This window comes from Petromyzon marinus, chromosome 61 (genome assembly GCF_048934315.1).
Source record: "Petromyzon marinus isolate PM22_M1 ecotype Great Lakes invasive population chromosome 61, UKy_Petmar_22M1.pri1.0, whole genome shotgun sequence".
Lineage (NCBI taxonomy): Eukaryota > Metazoa > Chordata > Hyperoartia > Petromyzontiformes > Petromyzontidae > Petromyzon > Petromyzon marinus.
The window spans coordinates 2672634-2690854 of NC_133727.1; the positions used below are offsets into that span (position 1 = coordinate 2672634).

Here is an 18221-nt window from a genome sequence, read left to right on the forward strand (position 1 = left end):
GTGATGATGGTTTTAGTGATGATGGTGCTGGTGATGATGGTGCTAGTGATGATGGTGATGATGGTGATGATGGTGCTAGTGATGATGGTGTTAGTGATGATGGTGTTAGTGATGATGGTGCTAGTGATGATGGTGTTAGTGATGATGGTGATAATGATGATGGTGTTAGTGATGATGGTTTTAGTGATGATGGTGCTGGTGATGATGGTGCTAGTGATGATGGTGATGATGGTGCTAGTGATGATGGTGTCAGTGATGATGGTGCTAGTGATGATGGTGCTAGTGATGATGGTGATGATGGTGATGATGGTGCTAGTGATAATGGTGATAATGGTTATAGTGATGATGGTGATGATGGTGATGATGGTACTAGTGATGATGGTGCTAGTGATGATGGTGATGATGGTGATGGTGATGATGGTGCTGGTGATGATGGTGCTAGTGATGATGGTGCTAGTGATGATGATGGTGCTAGTGATGATGATGGTGATGATGGTGATAGTGATGATGGTGATGATAGTGCTAGTGATGATGATGCTAGTGATGATGGTGCCAGTGATGATGCTAGTGATGATGGTGCTAGTGATGGTGGCGATGATGGTGCTACTGATGATGGTGTTAGTGATGATGGTGATGATGGTGATAGTGATGATGGTGATAGTGATGATGGTGATAATGATGATGGTGTTAGTGATGATGGTTTTAGTGATGATGGTGCTGGTGATGATGGTGCTAGTGATGATGGTGATGATGGTGATGATGGTGCTAGTGATGATGGTGTTAGTGATGATGGTGCTAGTGATGATGGTGTTAGTGATGATGGCGATAATGATGATGGTGTTAGTGATGATGGTTTTAGTGATGATGGTGCTGGTGATGATGGTGCTAGTGATGATGGTGATGATGGTGCTAGTGATGATGGTGTCAGTGATGATGGTGCTAGTGATGATGGTGCTAGTGATGATGGTGATGATGGTGCTAGTGATAATGGTGATAATGGTTATAGTGATGATGGTGATGATGGTACTAGTGATGATGGTGCTAGTGATGATGGTGATGATGGTGATGATGGTGATGGTGATGATGGTGCTGGTGATGATGGTGCTAGTGATGATGGTGCTAGTGATGATGATGGTGCTAGTGATGATGAAGGTGATGATGGTGATAGTGATGATGGTGATGATAGTGCTAGTGATGATGATGCTAGTGATGATGGTGCCAGTGATGATGCTAGTGATGATGGTGCTAGTGATGGTGGCGATGATGGTGCTACTGATGATGGTGTTAGTGATGATGGTGATGATGGTGATAGTGATGATGGTGATAGTGATGATGGTGATAGTGATGATGGTGATGATGGTGATATTGATGATGGTGCTGGTGATGATGGTGATGATGATGCTGGTGATGATGGTGCTAGTGATGATGGTGATGATAGTGATGATGGTGATAGTGATGATGGTGATGATGATGGTGATAGTGATGATGGTGATGATGGTGCTAGTGATGATGGTGATGATGATGCTAGTGATGATGCTAGTGATGATAGTGCTAGTGATGGTGGCGATGATAGTGCTACTGATGATGGTGTTAGTGATGATGGTGATGATGGTGCTAGTGATGATCGTGATAGTGATGATGGTGCTAGTGATGATGGTGCTAGTGATGATGGTGATGATGGTGCAAGTGATGATGGTGCTAGTGATGATGATGCTAGTGATGATGGTGATGGTGCTAGTGATGATGGTGATGATGGTGCTAGTGATGATGGTGATGATGGTGCTAGTGATGATGGTGATGATGGTCCTAGTGATGATGGTGTTAGTGATGATGGTGCTAGTGGTGATGATGGTGCTGGTGGTAATGATGGTGCTGGTGGTGATGGTGCTAGTGATGATGGTGATGATGGTGCTAGTGATGATGGTGATGATGGTGCTAGTGATGATGATGGTGCTAGTGATGATAGTGTTAGTGATGATGGTGCTGGTGATGATGGTGCTAGTGATGATGGTGATGATGGTGATGATGGTGCTAGTGATGATGGTGATGATCGTGCTAGTAATGATGATGGTGCTAATGATGATGGTGCTAGTGATGATGGTGATGATGGTGCTAGTGATGATGGTGATGATGGTGCCGGTGATGATGATGGTGCTAGTGATGATAGTGATGGTGCTAGTGATGATGGTGATGATGGTGATGATGCTAGTGATGATGGTGATGATGGTGATGATGGTGTGAGTGATGATGATGCTAGTGATGATGGTGCTAGTGATGGTGTTAGTGATGATGGTGCTAGTGATGATGGTGCTAGTGATGGTGTTAGTGATGATGGCGCTAGTGATGATGCTGATGATGATAGTGCTAGTGACGATGATGATGATGGTGCTAGTGATGATGGTGCTGGTGATGATAGTGCTAGTGATGATGGTGATGATGGTGATGATGGTGCTAGTGATGATGGTGATGATGGTGCTAGTGATGATGGTGATGATAGTGATGATGGTGATGATGATGGTGACAGTGATGATGGTGATGATGGTGCTAGTGATGATGGTGATGATGATGCTAGTGATGATGCTAGTGATGATGGTGCTAGTGATGGTGGCGATGATGGTGTTACTGATGATGGTGTTAGTGATGATGGTGATGATGGTGATGATGGTGCTAGTGATGATGGTGCTAGTGATGATGGTGATGATGGTGCTAGTGATGATAGTGATGATGGTGCTAGTGATGATGGTGCTAGTGATGATGATGATGGTGATGATGGTGCTAGTGATGATGGTGCTAGTGATGATGGTGATGATGGTGCTAGTGATGATGGTGATGATGGTCGTAGTGATTATGGTGTTAGTGATGATGGTGCTAGTGGTGATGATGGTGGTGATGATGGTGCTAGTGATGATGGTGATGATGGTGCTAGTGATGATGGTGATGATGGTGCTAGTGATGATGGTGATGATGGTGTTAGTGATGATGGTGATAGTGATGATGGTGCTAGTGATGATGGTGATGATGGTGATGATGGTGATGATGATGATGATGGTGCTAGTGATGATGGTGCTAGTGATGGTGATGATGGTGCTTGTGATGGTCCTAGTGATAATGGTGTTAATGATGATGGTGCTAGTGATGATGGTGCTAGTGATGATGGCGTTAGTGATGATGGTGATGATGGTGTTAGTGATGATGGTGATAGTGATGATGATGATGATGGTGCTAGTGATGATGGTGATGATGGTGCTAGTGATGATGGTACTAGTGACGATGATGATGATGGTGATGATGGTGATGATGGTGCTTGTGATGGTCCTAGTGATAATGGTGTTAATGATGATGGTGCTAGTGATGATGGTGCTAGTGGTGATGATGGTGCTAGTGATGATGATGGTGCTGGTGGTGATGATGATGCTAGTGATGCTGGTGATGATGGTGCTAGTGATGATGGTGATGATCGTGCTAGTGATGATGGTGCTAGTGATGATAGTGTTAGTGATGATGGTGCTGGTGATGATGGTGCTAGTGATGATGGTGATGATGGTGATGATGGTGCTAGTGATGATGGTGATGATCGTGCTAGTGATGATGATGATGGTGCTAATGATGATAGTGTTAGTGATGATGGTGCTGGTGATGATGGTGCTAGTGATGATGGTGATGATGGTGCAAGTGATGATGGTGATGATGGTGCTGGTGATGATGATGGTGCTAGTGATGATAGTGATGGTGCTAGTGATGATGGTGATGATGGTGATGATGCTAGTGATGATGGTGATGATGGTGATGATGATGTGAGTGATGATGATGCTAGTGATGATGCTAGTGATGATGGTGCTAGTGATGGTGTTAGTGATGATGGTGCTAGTGATGATGGTGCTAGTGATGGTGTTAGTGATGATGGTGCTAGTGATGATGCTGATGATGATGGTGCTAGTGACGATGATGATGATGATGATGGTGCTAGTGATGATGGTGCTGGTGATGATAGTGCTAGTGATGATGGTGATGATGGTGCTAGTGATGATGGTGATGATGGTGCTAGTGATGATGGTGATGATAGTGATGATGGTGATGATGATGGTGACAGTGATGATGGTGCTAGTGATGATGGTGATGATGATGATGCTAGTGATGATGCTAGTGATGATGGTGCTAGTGATGGTGGCGATGATGGTGTTACTGATGATGGTGTTAGTGATGATGGTGATGATGGTGATGATGGTGCTAGTGATGATGGTGCGAGTGATGATGGTGATGATGGTGCTAGTGATGATAGTGATGATGGTGCTAGTGATGATGGTGCTAGTGATGATGATGGTGATGATGGTGCTAGTGATGATGGTGCTAGTGATGATGGTGCTAGTGATGATGGTGATGATGGTGCTAGTGATGATGGTGATGATGGTCGTAGTGATTATGGTGTTAGTGATGATGGTGCTAGTGATGATGGTGCTAGTGGTGATGATGGTGCTGGTGCTGATGATGGTGCTAGTGATGATGGTGATGATGGTGCTGGTGATGATGGTTCTAGTGATGATGGTGATGATGGTGCTAGTGATGATGGTGATGATGGTCGTAGTGATTATGGTGTTAGTGATGATGGTGCTAGTGGTGATGATGGTGCTGGTGGTGATGATGGTGCTAGTGATGATGGTGATGATGGTGCTAGTGATGATGGTGATGATGGTGCTAGTGATGATGGTGATGATGGTGTTAGTGATGATGGTGATAGTGATGATGGTGCTAGTGATGATGGTGATGATGGTGATGATGGTGATGATGATGATGGTGCTAGTGATGATGGTGCTAGTGATGGTGATGATGGTGCTTGTGATGGTCCTAGTGATAATGGTGTTAATGATGATGGTGCTAGTGATGATGGTGCTAGTGATGATGGCGTTAGTGATGATGGTGCTAGTGATGATGGTGCTAGTGGTGATGATGGTACTAGTGATGATGATGGTGCTAGTGATGATAGTGTTAGTGATGATGGTGCTGGTGATGATGGTGCTAGTGATGATGGTGATGATGGTGATGATGGTGCTAGTGATGATGGTGATGATCGTGCTAGTAATGATGATGGTGCTAATGATGATGGTGCTAGTGATGATGGTGATGATGGTGCTAGTGATGATGGTGATGATGGTGCCGGTGATGATGATGGTGCTAGTGATGATAGTGATGGTGCTAGTGATGATGGTGATGATGGTGATGATGCTAGTGATGATGGTGATGATGGTGATGATGGTGTGAGTGATGATGATGCTAGTGATGATGGTGCTAGTGATGGTGTTAGTGATGATGGTGCTAGTGATGATGGTGCTAGTGATGGTGTTAGTGATGATGGCGCTAGTGATGATGCTGATGATGATAGTGCTAGTGACGATGATGATGATGGTGCTAGTGATGATGGTGCTGGTGATGATAGTGCTAGTGATGATGGTGATGATGGTGATGATGGTGCTAGTGATGATGGTGATGATGGTGCTAGTGATGATGGTGATGATAGTGATGATGGTGATGATGATGGTGACAGTGATGATGGTGATGATGGTGCTAGTGATGATGGTGATGATGATGCTAGTGATGATGCTAGTGATGATGGTGCTAGTGATGGTGGCGATGATGGTGTTACTGATGATGGTGTTAGTGATGATGGTGATGATGGTGATGATGGTGCTAGTGATGATGGTGCTAGTGATGATGGTGATGATGGTGCTAGTGATGATAGTGATGATGGTGCTAGTGATGATGGTGCTAGTGATGATGATGATGGTGATGATGGTGCTAGTGATGATGGTGCTAGTGATGATGGTGATGATGGTGCTAGTGATGATGGTGATGATGGTCGTAGTGATTATGGTGTTAGTGATGATGGTGCTAGTGGTGATGATGGTGGTGATGATGGTGCTAGTGATGATGGTGATGATGGTGCTAGTGATGATGGTGATGATGGTGCTAGTGATGATGGTGATGATGGTGTTAGTGATGATGGTGATAGTGATGATGGTGCTAGTGATGATGGTGATGATGGTGATGATGGTGATGATGATGATGATGGTGCTAGTGATGATGGTGCTAGTGATGGTGATGATGGTGCTTGTGATGGTCCTAGTGATAATGGTGTTAATGATGATGGTGCTAGTGATGATGGTGCTAGTGATGATGGCGTTAGTGATGATGGTGATGATGGTGTTAGTGATGATGGTGATAGTGATGATGATGATGATGGTGCTAGTGATGATGGTGATGATGGTGCTAGTGATGATGGTACTAGTGACGATGATGATGATGGTGATGATGGTGATGATGGTGCTTGTGATGGTCCTAGTGATAATGGTGTTAATGATGATGGTGCTAGTGATGATGGTGCTAGTGGTGATGATGGTGCTAGTGATGATGATGGTGCTGGTGGTGATGATGATGCTAGTGATGCTGGTGATGATGGTGCTAGTGATGATGGTGATGATCGTGCTAGTGATGATGGTGCTAGTGATGATAGTGTTAGTGATGATGGTGCTGGTGATGATGGTGCTAGTGATGATGGTGATGATGGTGATGATGGTGCTAGTGATGATGGTGATGATCGTGCTAGTGATGATGATGATGGTGCTAATGATGATAGTGTTAGTGATGATGGTGCTGGTGATGATGGTGCTAGTGATGATGGTGATGATGGTGCAAGTGATGATGGTGATGATGGTGCTGGTGATGATGATGGTGCTAGTGATGATAGTGATGGTGCTAGTGATGATGGTGATGATGGTGATGATGCTAGTGATGATGGTGATGATGGTGATGATGATGTGAGTGATGATGATGCTAGTGATGATGCTAGTGATGATGGTGCTAGTGATGGTGTTAGTGATGATGGTGCTAGTGATGATGGTGCTAGTGATGGTGTTAGTGATGATGGTGCTAGTGATGATGCTGATGATGATGGTGCTAGTGACGATGATGATGATGATGATGGTGCTAGTGATGATGGTGCTGGTGATGATAGTGCTAGTGATGATGGTGATGATGGTGCTAGTGATGATGGTGATGATGGTGCTAGTGATGATGGTGATGATAGTGATGATGGTGATGATGATGGTGACAGTGATGATGGTGCTAGTGATGATGGTGATGATGATGATGCTAGTGATGATGCTAGTGATGATGGTGCTAGTGATGGTGGCGATGATGGTGTTACTGATGATGGTGTTAGTGATGATGGTGATGATGGTGATGATGGTGCTAGTGATGATGGTGCGAGTGATGATGGTGATGATGGTGCTAGTGATGATAGTGATGATGGTGCTAGTGATGATGGTGCTAGTGATGATGATGGTGATGATGGTGCTAGTGATGATGGTGCTAGTGATGATGGTGCTAGTGATGATGGTGATGATGGTGCTAGTGATGATGGTGATGATGGTCGTAGTGATTATGGTGTTAGTGATGATGGTGCTAGTGATGATGGTGCTAGTGGTGATGATGGTGCTGGTGCTGATGATGGTGCTAGTGATGATGGTGATGATGGTGCTGGTGATGATGGTTCTAGTGATGATGGTGATGATGGTGCTAGTGATGATGGTGATGATGGTCGTAGTGATTATGGTGTTAGTGATGATGGTGCTAGTGGTGATGATGGTGCTGGTGGTGATGATGGTGCTAGTGATGATGGTGATGATGGTGCTAGTGATGATGGTGATGATGGTGCTAGTGATGATGGTGATGATGGTGTTAGTGATGATGGTGATAGTGATGATGGTGCTAGTGATGATGGTGATGATGGTGATGATGGTGATGATGATGATGGTGCTAGTGATGATGGTGCTAGTGATGGTGATGATGGTGCTTGTGATGGTCCTAGTGATAATGGTGTTAATGATGATGGTGCTAGTGATGATGGTGCTAGTGATGATGGCGTTAGTGATGATGGTGCTAGTGATGATGGTGCTAGTGGTGATGATGGTACTAGTGATGATGATGGTGCTGGTGGTGATGATGGTGCTAGTGATGATGGTGATGATGGTGTTAGTGATGATGGTGATAGTGATGATGGTGATGATGGTGCTAGTGATGATGGTGATGATGGTGCTAGTGATGATGGTACTAGTGACGATGATGATGATGGTGATGATGGTGATGATGGTGATGATGGTGCTTGTGATGGTCCTAGTGATAATGGTGTTAATGATGATGGTGCTAGTGATGATGGTGCTAGTGGTGATGATGGTGCTAGTGATGATGATGGTGCTGGTGGTGATGATGGTGCTAGTGATGCTGGTGATGATGGTGCTAGTGATGATGGTGATGATCGTGCTAGTGATGATGGTGCTAGTGATGATAGTGTTATTGATGATGGTGCTGGTGATGATGGTGCTAGTGATGATGGTGATGATGGTGATGATGGTGCTAGTGATGATGGTGATGATCGTGCTAGTGATGATGATGATGGTGCTAATTATGATAGTGTTAGTGATGATGGTGCTGGTGATGATGGTGCTAGTGATGATGGTGATGATGGTGCAAGTGATGATGGTGATGATGGTGCTGGTGATGATGATGGTGCTAGTGATGATAGTGATGGTGCTAGTGATGATGGTGATGATGGTGATGATGCTAGTGATGATGGTGATGATGATGTGAGTGATGATGATGCTAGTGATGATGCTAGTGATGATGGTGCTAGTGATGGTGTTAGTGATGATGGTGCTAGTGATGATGCTGATGATGATGGTGCTAGTGACGATGATGATGGTGCTAGTGATGGTGCTGGTGATGATAGTGCTAGTGATGATGGTGATGATGGTGCTAGTGATGATGGTGATGATGGTGCTAGTGATGATGGTGATGATAGTGATGATGGTGATGATGATGGTGACAGTGATGATGGTGCTAGTGATGATGGTGATGATGATGCTAGTGATGATGCTAGTGATGATGGTGCTAGTGATGGTGGCGATGATGGTGTTACTGATGATGGTGTTAGTGATGATGGTGATGATGGTGATGATGGTGCTAGTGATGATGGTGCGAGTGATGATGGTGATGATGGTGCTAGTGATGATGGTGCTAGTGATGATGCTGATGATGATGGTGCTAGTGACGATGATGATGATGATGGTGCTAGTGATTATGGTGCTGGTGATGATAGTGCTAGTGATGATGGTGATGATGGTGCTAGTGATGATGGTGATGATGGTGCTAGTGATGATGGTGATGATAGTGATGATGGTGATGATGATGGTGACAGTGATGATGGTGCTAGTGATGATGGTGATGATGATGCTAGTGATGATGCTAGTGATGATGGTGCTAGTGATGGTGGCGATGATGGTGTTACTGATGATGGTGTTAGTGATGATGGTGATGATGGTGATGATGGTGCTAGTGATGATGGTGCGAGTGATGATGGTGATGATGGTGCTAGTGATGATGGTGCTAGTGATGATGGTGCTAGTGATGATGGTGATGATGGTGCTAGTGATGATGGTGATGATGGTCGTAGTGATTATGGTGTTAGTGATGATGGTGCTAGTGATGATGGTGCTAGTGGTGATGATGGTGCTGGTGCTGATGATGGTGCTAGTGATGATGGTGATGATGGTGCTGGTGATGATGGTTCTAGTGATGATGGTGATGATGGTGCTAGTGATGATGGTGATGATGGTGTTAGTGATGATGGTGATAGTGATGATGGTGATGATGGTGCTAGTGATGATGGTGATGATGGTGCTAGTGATGATGGTACTAGTGACGATGATGATGATGGTGATGATGGTGATGATGATGATGGTGCTAGTGATGATGGTGCTAGTGATGGTGATGATGGTGCTTGTGATGGTCCTAGTGATAATGGTGTTAATGATGATGGTGCTAGTGATGATGGTGCTAGTGGTGATGATGGTGCTAGTGATGATGATGGTGCTGGTGGTGATGATGGTGCTAGTGATGATGGTGATGATGGTGCTAGTGATGATGGTGATGATGGTGCTAGTGATGATGGTGCTAGTGATGATGATGGTGATAATGATGGTGATGATGGTGCTAGTGATGATGGTGATGATGGTGCTAGTGATGATGGTGATGATGGTCGTAGTGATTATGGTGTTAGTGATGATGGTGCTAGTGATGATGGTGCTAGTGGTGATGATGGTGCTGGTGGTGATGATGGTGCTAGTGATGATGGTGATGATGGTGCTAATGATGATGGTGATGATGGTGCTAGTGATGATGGTGATCATGGTGCTAGTGATGATGGTGATCATGGTGCTAGTGATGGTGCTGGTGATGATGGTGTTAGTGATGATGGTGCTGGTGATGATGGTGCTAGTGATGATGGTGATGATGGTGATGATGGTGCTAGTGATGATGGTGATGATGGTGATGATGGTGATGATGGTGCTGGTGATGATGATGATGATGGTTCTAGTGATGATGGTGATGATAGTGCTACTGATGATGGTGTTAGTGATGATGGTGATGATGGTGATGATGATGATGGTGCTAGTGATGATGGTGCTAGTGATGGTGATGATGGTGCTTGTGATGGTCCTAGTGATAATGGTGTTAATGATGATGGTGCTAGTGATGATGGTGCTAGTGGTGATGATGGTGCTAGTGATGATGATGGTGCTGGTGGTGATGATGGTGCTAGTGATGATGGTGATGATGGTGCTAGTGATGATGGTGATGATCGTGCTAGTGATGATGATGGTGCTAGTGATGATAGTGTTAGTGATGATGGTGCTGGTGATGATGGTGCTAGTGATGATGGTGCTAGTGATGATGGTGATGATGGTGCTAGTGATGATGGTGATGATGGTGCTGGTGATGATGATGGTGCTAGTGATGATAGTGATGGTGCTAGTGATGATGGTGATGATGGTGATGATGCTAGTGATGATGGTGATGATGGTGCAAGTGATGATGATGCTAGTGATGATGCTAGTGATGATGGTGCTAGTGATGGTGTTAGTGATGATGGTGCTAGTGATGATGGTGCTAGTGATGGTGTTAGTGATGATGGTGCTAGTGATGATGCTGATGATGATGGTGCTAGTGACGATGATGATGATGGTGCTAGTGATGATGGTGCTGGTGATGATAGTGCTAGTGATGATGGTGATGATGGTGCTAGTGATGATGGTGATGATGGTGCTAGTGATGATGGTGATGATAGTGATGATGGTGATGATGGTGATAGTGATGATGGTGATGATGGTGCTAGTGATGATGGTGATGATGATGCTAGTGATGATGCTAGTGATGATGCTAGTGATGATGGTGCTAGTGATGGTGGCGATGATGGTGTTACTGATGATGGTGTTAGTGATGATGGTGATGATGGTGCTAGTGATGATGGTGCTAGTGATGATGGTGATGATGGTGCTAGTGATGATGGTGATGATGGTGCTAGTGATGATGGTGCTAGTGATGATGATGGTGATAATGATGGTGATGATGGTGCTAGTGATGATGGTGATGATGGTGCTAGTGATGATGGTGATGATGGTCGTAGTGATTATGGTGTTAGTGATGATGGTGCTAGTGATGATGGTGCTAGTGGTGATGATGGTGCTAGTGATGATGGTGATGATGGTGCTAATGATGATGGTGATGATGGTGCTAGTGATGATGGTGATCATGGTGCTAGTGATGATGGTGATCATGGTGCTAGTGATGGTGCTGGTGATGATGGTGTTAGTGATGATGGTGCTGGTGATGATGGTGCTAGTGATGATGGTGATGATGGTGATGATGGTGCTAGTGATGATGGTGATGATGGTGCTGGTGATGATGATGATGATGATGGTTCTAGTGATGATGGTGATGATAGTGCTACTGATGATGGTGTTAGTGATGATGGTGATGATGGTGCTAGTGATGATGGTACTAGTGATGATGGTGCTAGTGATGATGGTGATGATGGTCCTAGTGATGATGGTGTTAATGATGATGATGCTAGTGATGATGGTGCTAGTGGTGATGATGGTGCTAGTGATGATGATGGTGCTGGTGGTGATGATGGTGCTAGTGATGATGGTGATGATGGTGTTAGTGATGATGGTGCTAGTGATGATGGTGATAGTGATGATGGTGCTAGTGATGATGGTGATGATGGTGCTAGTGATGATGGTGCTGGTGGTGATGGTGATAGTGATGATGGTGCTAGTGATGATGGTGCTAGTGATGATGGTGATGATGGTGCTTGTGATGTTCCTAGTGATGATGGTATTAATGATTATGGTGCTAGTGATGATGGTGCTAGTGGTGATGATCGTGCTAGTGATGATGGTGCTGGTGGTGATGATGGTGCTAGTGATGATGGTGATGATGGTGCTAGTGATGATGGTGATGATGGTGCTAGTGATGATGATGGTGCTAGTGATGATAGTGTTAGTGATGATGGTGCTGGTGATGATGGTGCTAGTGATGATGATGATGGTGATGATGGTGCTAGTGATGATGGTGCTGGTGATGATAGTGATGGTGCTAGTGATGATGGTGATGATGGTGATGATGATGCTAGTGATGATGGTGATGATGGTGATGATGGTGCGAGTGATGATGATGCTAGTGATGGTGTTTGTGATGATGGTGCTAGTGATGATGGTGCTGGTGATGATGGTTATGGTGATGATGGTGCTAGTGATGATGATGCTGGTGATGATGATGCTAGTGATGATGGTGCTAGTGATGGTGTTAGTGATGATGGTGCTAGTGATGATGGTGCTAGTGATGGTGTTAGTGATGATGGTGCTAGTGATGATGCTGGTGATGATGGTGCTAGTGACGATGATGATGGTGCTAGTGATGATGGTGCTGGTGATGATGGTGCTAGTGATGATGGTGATGATGGTGATGATGGTGCTAGTGATGATGGTGATGATGGTGCTAGTGATGATGGTGCTGGTGATGATGGTGCTAGTGATGATAGTGATGGTGCTAGTGATGATGGTGATGATGGTGATGATGCAAGTGATGATGGTGATGATGGTGCGAGTGATGATGATGCTAGTGATGATGCTAATGATGGTGTTTGTGATGATGGTGCTAGTGATGATGGTGCTGGTGATGATGGTGCTAGTGATGATGATGCTGGTGATGATGATGCTAGTGATGATGGTGCTAGTGATGGTGTTAGTGATGATGGTGCTGGTGATGATGATGCTAGTGATGATGGTGCTAGTGATGGTGCTAGTGATGGTGTTAGTGATGATGGTGCTAGTGATTATGGTGTTATTGATGATGATGGTGATGATGGTCCTGGTGACGACAACAGTGCTGATGCTCATGTTCATAATGAAGCTGATGATGCTGCTGATGATGACCAGAGATGGTGATTTGTCGATGATAATGATGATCACGGCTAAGTTGAATATCGCCACGATGACGACTGACGATTCCCAATGACGGCAAAGCTTCTCATCAGCGAGCCCTGCTGCGCAAATGACTTTTGGGCGCTCGCCTCCCCGTTTACAACCCTGCAGGGATAGTGGTGGAAATTCCACATTCCTATGGCGCAAGGAGGAAGTGCGGTCAAGTGCATGAAAGCTCGCATAAACCACGGTTGACTTCCCTTCCAAAGTGGTTCTCGTTTTATCGACCACGCGCCAGGGATGATGACTACGACGACGACGATGATGTTTCTAATGATGTTTACATCACCTAACCACCACCACCATCATCATCATCGGAAGCGGCGAATTGACGAAAGTTCCCCGGCTCTCCGCGTAGCCCACACAAGGCTCTGTTGTTGGGGCACGTGCAGTGGGGGGAGCAAGCACCACGCCCCCGGCCGCCTTTGTATCCCCCGTTGCTGATGTGGGGGTGGCCAGCACCGTGCCCGGCCGTCTTTGTCTTCCCAGTGGGGATGTTTTACACATTTCGTAGCAGGCACTCATTCGAGGCACAGTTGACCTCGGGGCGGGAGGCCCAGGGCCGTGTTTTGAGATAATCGCCACTGATGTTGGCCGTGAGTGAAAATCGAATGCCCCGGGGTTTGTCGCTAACCGCTGCGCCACCGCTCCCCATACAAATGCACAACCCCAGCCACAACATCACATGCCGCTGCTAATTAACCAATTATCTCTCTTTACAATGTGCAGGTGTGCACGTGTGTGTGTGTGCGCGCGCGCGTCTGTGTGTATGTGTACACCACACGTGTTCTGTGAGAGCGGGGAGCGGTGGCGCAGTGGTTAGCGCGCTGCGGGCGCTTACGAAGTTAGATTCCCGCTCACGGCCACCACCACCACCACCAACCAACACCGGTGACGATTACCTGAACCGGTCCTGGGCCCTCCCCTAGGTCGACTCGGCCTCAAATGAGTAGCTGATGCGATGTGTGGTAAAAACATCGCCACTTCTGGGGAGACAAAGGCGGCCGGGCGTGGTGCTGGCCACCCACCCCCTCGTGTGCCGTGCCGGTAGCCTTCACAGGGTGCCGCTCGCTCACAGCACTTGCCCCAACGGCCTGCTAAAGGCTACGCGGGGGATCTTTGCCTTTGGCACGGAGAGCGGTGGCGCAGCGGTTAGCGCGCCTTACCCGGGGCCCGCCAGCCGCTGCGCTTACGGCGAACATCGAGCAACCCGTCACGTGCCCTCCCCTAGGTCGACTCAGCCTCACACGGGCACCCTTCGATGTTGTTAAGCATCGGCACTGGGGGAGACAAAGGCGGCCGGGCGTGGTTTGCTGCTGACTGCGTGTAGCCTGCAGGCCCTCCTCTGCAGATTACACGGGGGATCTTTGTCTTTGTGTGTGTCTGTGTGTCTGTGTGTGTCTGTGGCTGTGTCTGTGTGTGTGTGGCTGTGTGTGTGTCTGTGTGTGTGTGGCTGTGTGTCTGTGTGTGTCTTTGTGTGTGGCTGTGTGTGTGTGGCTGTGTGTGTCTGTGTGTGTCTCTGTGTCTGTGTGTCTGCTATGAACCTGGCGACAGAGTTCGATTCCCGCTCACGGCCAACACCAGTGACGATTATCTGAACCAGTCTCGGGCCTCCCCTAGGTCGACTCAGCCTCAAATGAGTACCTGGTGCGGTGTGTAGTAAATATCGCCACTAGGGAGACAAAGGCGGTCGGGCGTGGTGCTGGCCACCCACCCCCTCGTGTACCGTTCCGGCCTTCAAAGGTGCTGCTCGCTAACAGCACTTGCCTCTACAGTCTGTTAAGGCTATACGGGGGATCTTTGTCTTTGTGTGTTTGTGTGTGTGGGGAGCGGTAGTGTGGCGGTTAGCGCTACGCTGCGCTACGACCCCGGCGATCCGGGTTCGATTCCCGCTCACGCCCAGCGACGATTATCTGAACCGGTCCCGTGCCTCCCCTAGGTCGACTCGACCTCAAATGATTACCCGTTGCGGTGTGCAGTAAACATCGCCACTGGGGGAGAGACAAAGGCGGTCGGGCGTGGCGCTGGCCACCCATCGCCTCGTGTGCCACAGTGCCACTGCCTTAACAGGCGCTCGCAAACAGCACTTGCCCCAACAATCTGCTACAGGCTACACGGGGGGCATTTGTATTTGTGTGTGGTGTGAGTGTGTGGTGTATGATGTGTGTATGATGTGTGTATGATGTGTGTGTGTGGTGTGTGTATGACGTGTGTGTGGTGTGTATGATGTGTGTGTATGATGTGTGTGTGGTGTGTGAGGTGTGTGTGGTGTGTATGATGTGTGAGTGTGTGTGGTGTGTATGATGTGTGTGTGGTGTGTATGATGTGTGTGTGGTGTGTATGATGTGTGTGTGTGGTGTGTATGATGTGTGTGTGGTGTGTATGATGTGTGAATGAGTGTGTGTGGTGTGTATGATGTGAGTGTGTGTGGTGTGTGTGTATGATGTGTGAATGAGTGTGTGTGTATGTGTGGTGTGTATGATGTGAGTGTGTGTGTGTATGATGTGTGGTGTGTGTGTGGTGTGTGTGTATGATGTGTGGTGTGTGTGAGTGTGTATGATGTGTGAATGAGTGTATGTGTGTGTATGTGTGTGGTGTGTATGATGTGTGTGTGGTGTGTGTGTATGTGTGTGGTGTTTGCGTGTGGTGTGTATGTGTGGTGTGTATGTGTGGTGTGTGTGTGGTGTGTATGTGTGTGGTGTGTGGTGTGTGTGGTGTGTGTGTGGGGTGGTGTGTGTGGTGTGTGTGGTGTGTATGTGTGTGGTGTGTATGTGTGTGTGTGGTGTGTATGTGTGTGGTGTGTGTGTGTGGTGTGTATAATGTGTGTGGTGTGTGTAATGTGTGTGTGGGTGTGTGTGAATGAGTGTATGTGTGGTGTGTGTGGTGTGTATGTGTATAATGTGTGTGTGGTGTGTGTGGTGTGTGTGAATGAGTGAATGAGTGTATGTGTGGTGTGTATGTGTATAATGTGTGTGTGGTGTGTGTGTGTGAATGTGTGGTGTGTGTGGTGTGTATGTGTATAATGTGTGTGTGGTGTGTGTAATGTGTGTGTGTGAATGAGTGAATGAGTGTATGTGTGGTATGTGTGGTGTGTGTGGTGTGTATGTGTATAATGTGTGTGTGGTGTGTGTGTGTGAATGAGTGTATGTGTGGTGTGTGTGGTGTGCATGTGTATAATGTGTGTGTGGTGTGTGTGAATGAGTGTATGTGTGGTGTGTGTGTATGTGTATAATGTGTGTGTGGTGTGTGTGTAATGTGTGTGTGGTGTGTGTGAATGAGTGTATGTGTGGTGTGGGGTGTATGTGTATAATGTGTGTGTGGTGTGTGTGGTGTGTGTGTGTGAATGAGTGTATGTGTGGTGTGTGTGGTGTGTATGTGTGTGGTGTGTGTGGTGTGTATGTGTATAATGTGTGTGTGGTGTGTGTGTAATGTGTGTGTGGTGTGTGTGAATGAGTGTATGTGTGGTGTGGTGTGTATGTGTATAATGTGTGTGTGGTGTGTGTGGTGTGTATATGTGTGGTGTGTGGTGTGTATAATGTGTGTGTGGTGTGTATGTGTATAATGTGTGTGTGGTGTGTGTGGTGTGTATGTGTATAATGTGTGTGTGGTGTGTGTAATGTGTGTGTGTGAATGAGTAAATGAGTGTATGTGTGGTGTGTGTGTATGTGTATAATGTGTGTGTGGTGTGTGTGGTGTGTGTGAATGAGTGTATGTGTGGTGTGTGTGTGGTGTGTGTATAATGTGTGTGTGGTGTGTGTGTATGTGTATAATGTGTGTGTGGTGTGTGTGAATGAGTGAATGAGTGTATGTGTGGTGTGTGTGTATGTGTATAATGTGTGTGTGGTGTGTGTGGTGTGTGTGTGTGAATGAGTGTATGTGTGGTGTGTGTGGTGTGTGTGTGTATAATGTGTGTGTGGTGTTTGCGTGTGCGCGCTGCAGTGTCCACTGCGTCTCACCGTCGAGCGTCGAGACGCTTGGGGAAGACAAAGACGGACGGCGCGGCGACTCGCTGCCACAGCAGGAATAAGATGATGATGATGATGGTGGTGATGGTGGTGGTGATGGGAATAATGTTAGCAATCGACGTCTTCCTGCTGTAATCCATTCAGTGTGTGGCGGTGGTGGTGATGGTGGTGGTGGTGATGGGGGAGCAGAGGAGGGAGGCTGCGAGTGGGTGGTGGTGGTGGTGGGGGGGTGGTGATGGTGGAGCTGAGAGATAAAGCAAGCAAGGAGGGAGGGAGGGGGGATAAGAGAGTGGAGAAGCGTTGGGGGGGTTGTGTGTTTGTGGTGTGTCTGTGTGTGTGTCTGTGTGTCTGTCCACATGTGTGTATCTGTGTGTATCTGTGTGTGTATCTGTGTGTGTGTATCTATGTGTGTGTGTCTGTGTATCTGTATGTGTGTATCTGTGTGTATCTGTGTGTCTATGTGTATCTGTGTGTGTGTATCTCTGTGTGTGTATCTATGTGTGTGTCTGTGTGTGTATCTGTGTGTCTGTGTAGCTGTGTGTGTGTATCTGTGTGTCTATGTGTATCATCTATGTCATCTCAGTCTCAGTCATCTTAGTCAGCTGACCCGTGGCACCTGGGTCTGCCCCGTGACCTCCTGCCAGCGGGCGTTCGACACTTCACGTGGCCTCAAGGTGCACATGGCCTGGCACAAGCGTCGTGGTGACGTCATCACCACTTAGTGGCGAATGGCGGTTGTTGTGCGTATCTCTGTGTGAATATGTGTTTCTGTGTGTCTATATGTATCTGTGTGTATCTGTGTATCCATGTGTACCTGTGTGTGTCTGTGTGTGTCTATGTGTACCTGTGTGTGTATCTGTGTGTCTATGTGCATCTCTGT

General features: G+C 46.8%; 1 protein-coding gene across 2 annotated transcripts in view; it reads right to left on the minus strand.

Moving 5' to 3' along the window:
- LOC142906054 (uncharacterized) overlaps positions 1-18221 on the minus strand; it is a 105188-nt gene that overhangs the window by 21505 nt on the left and 65462 nt on the right. Inside the window, exon 1 of one of the 2 annotated variants that reach the window (XM_076053462.1) lies at positions 17333-17579. The exons of the other annotated variant lie outside the window; for it this stretch is intronic. The gene's annotated coding sequence lies outside the window, so the exon portion shown is untranslated. Of the gene's footprint in view, positions 1-17332; positions 17580-18221 lie in introns of those variants that run through there. 2 annotated transcript variants of the gene reach the window in all.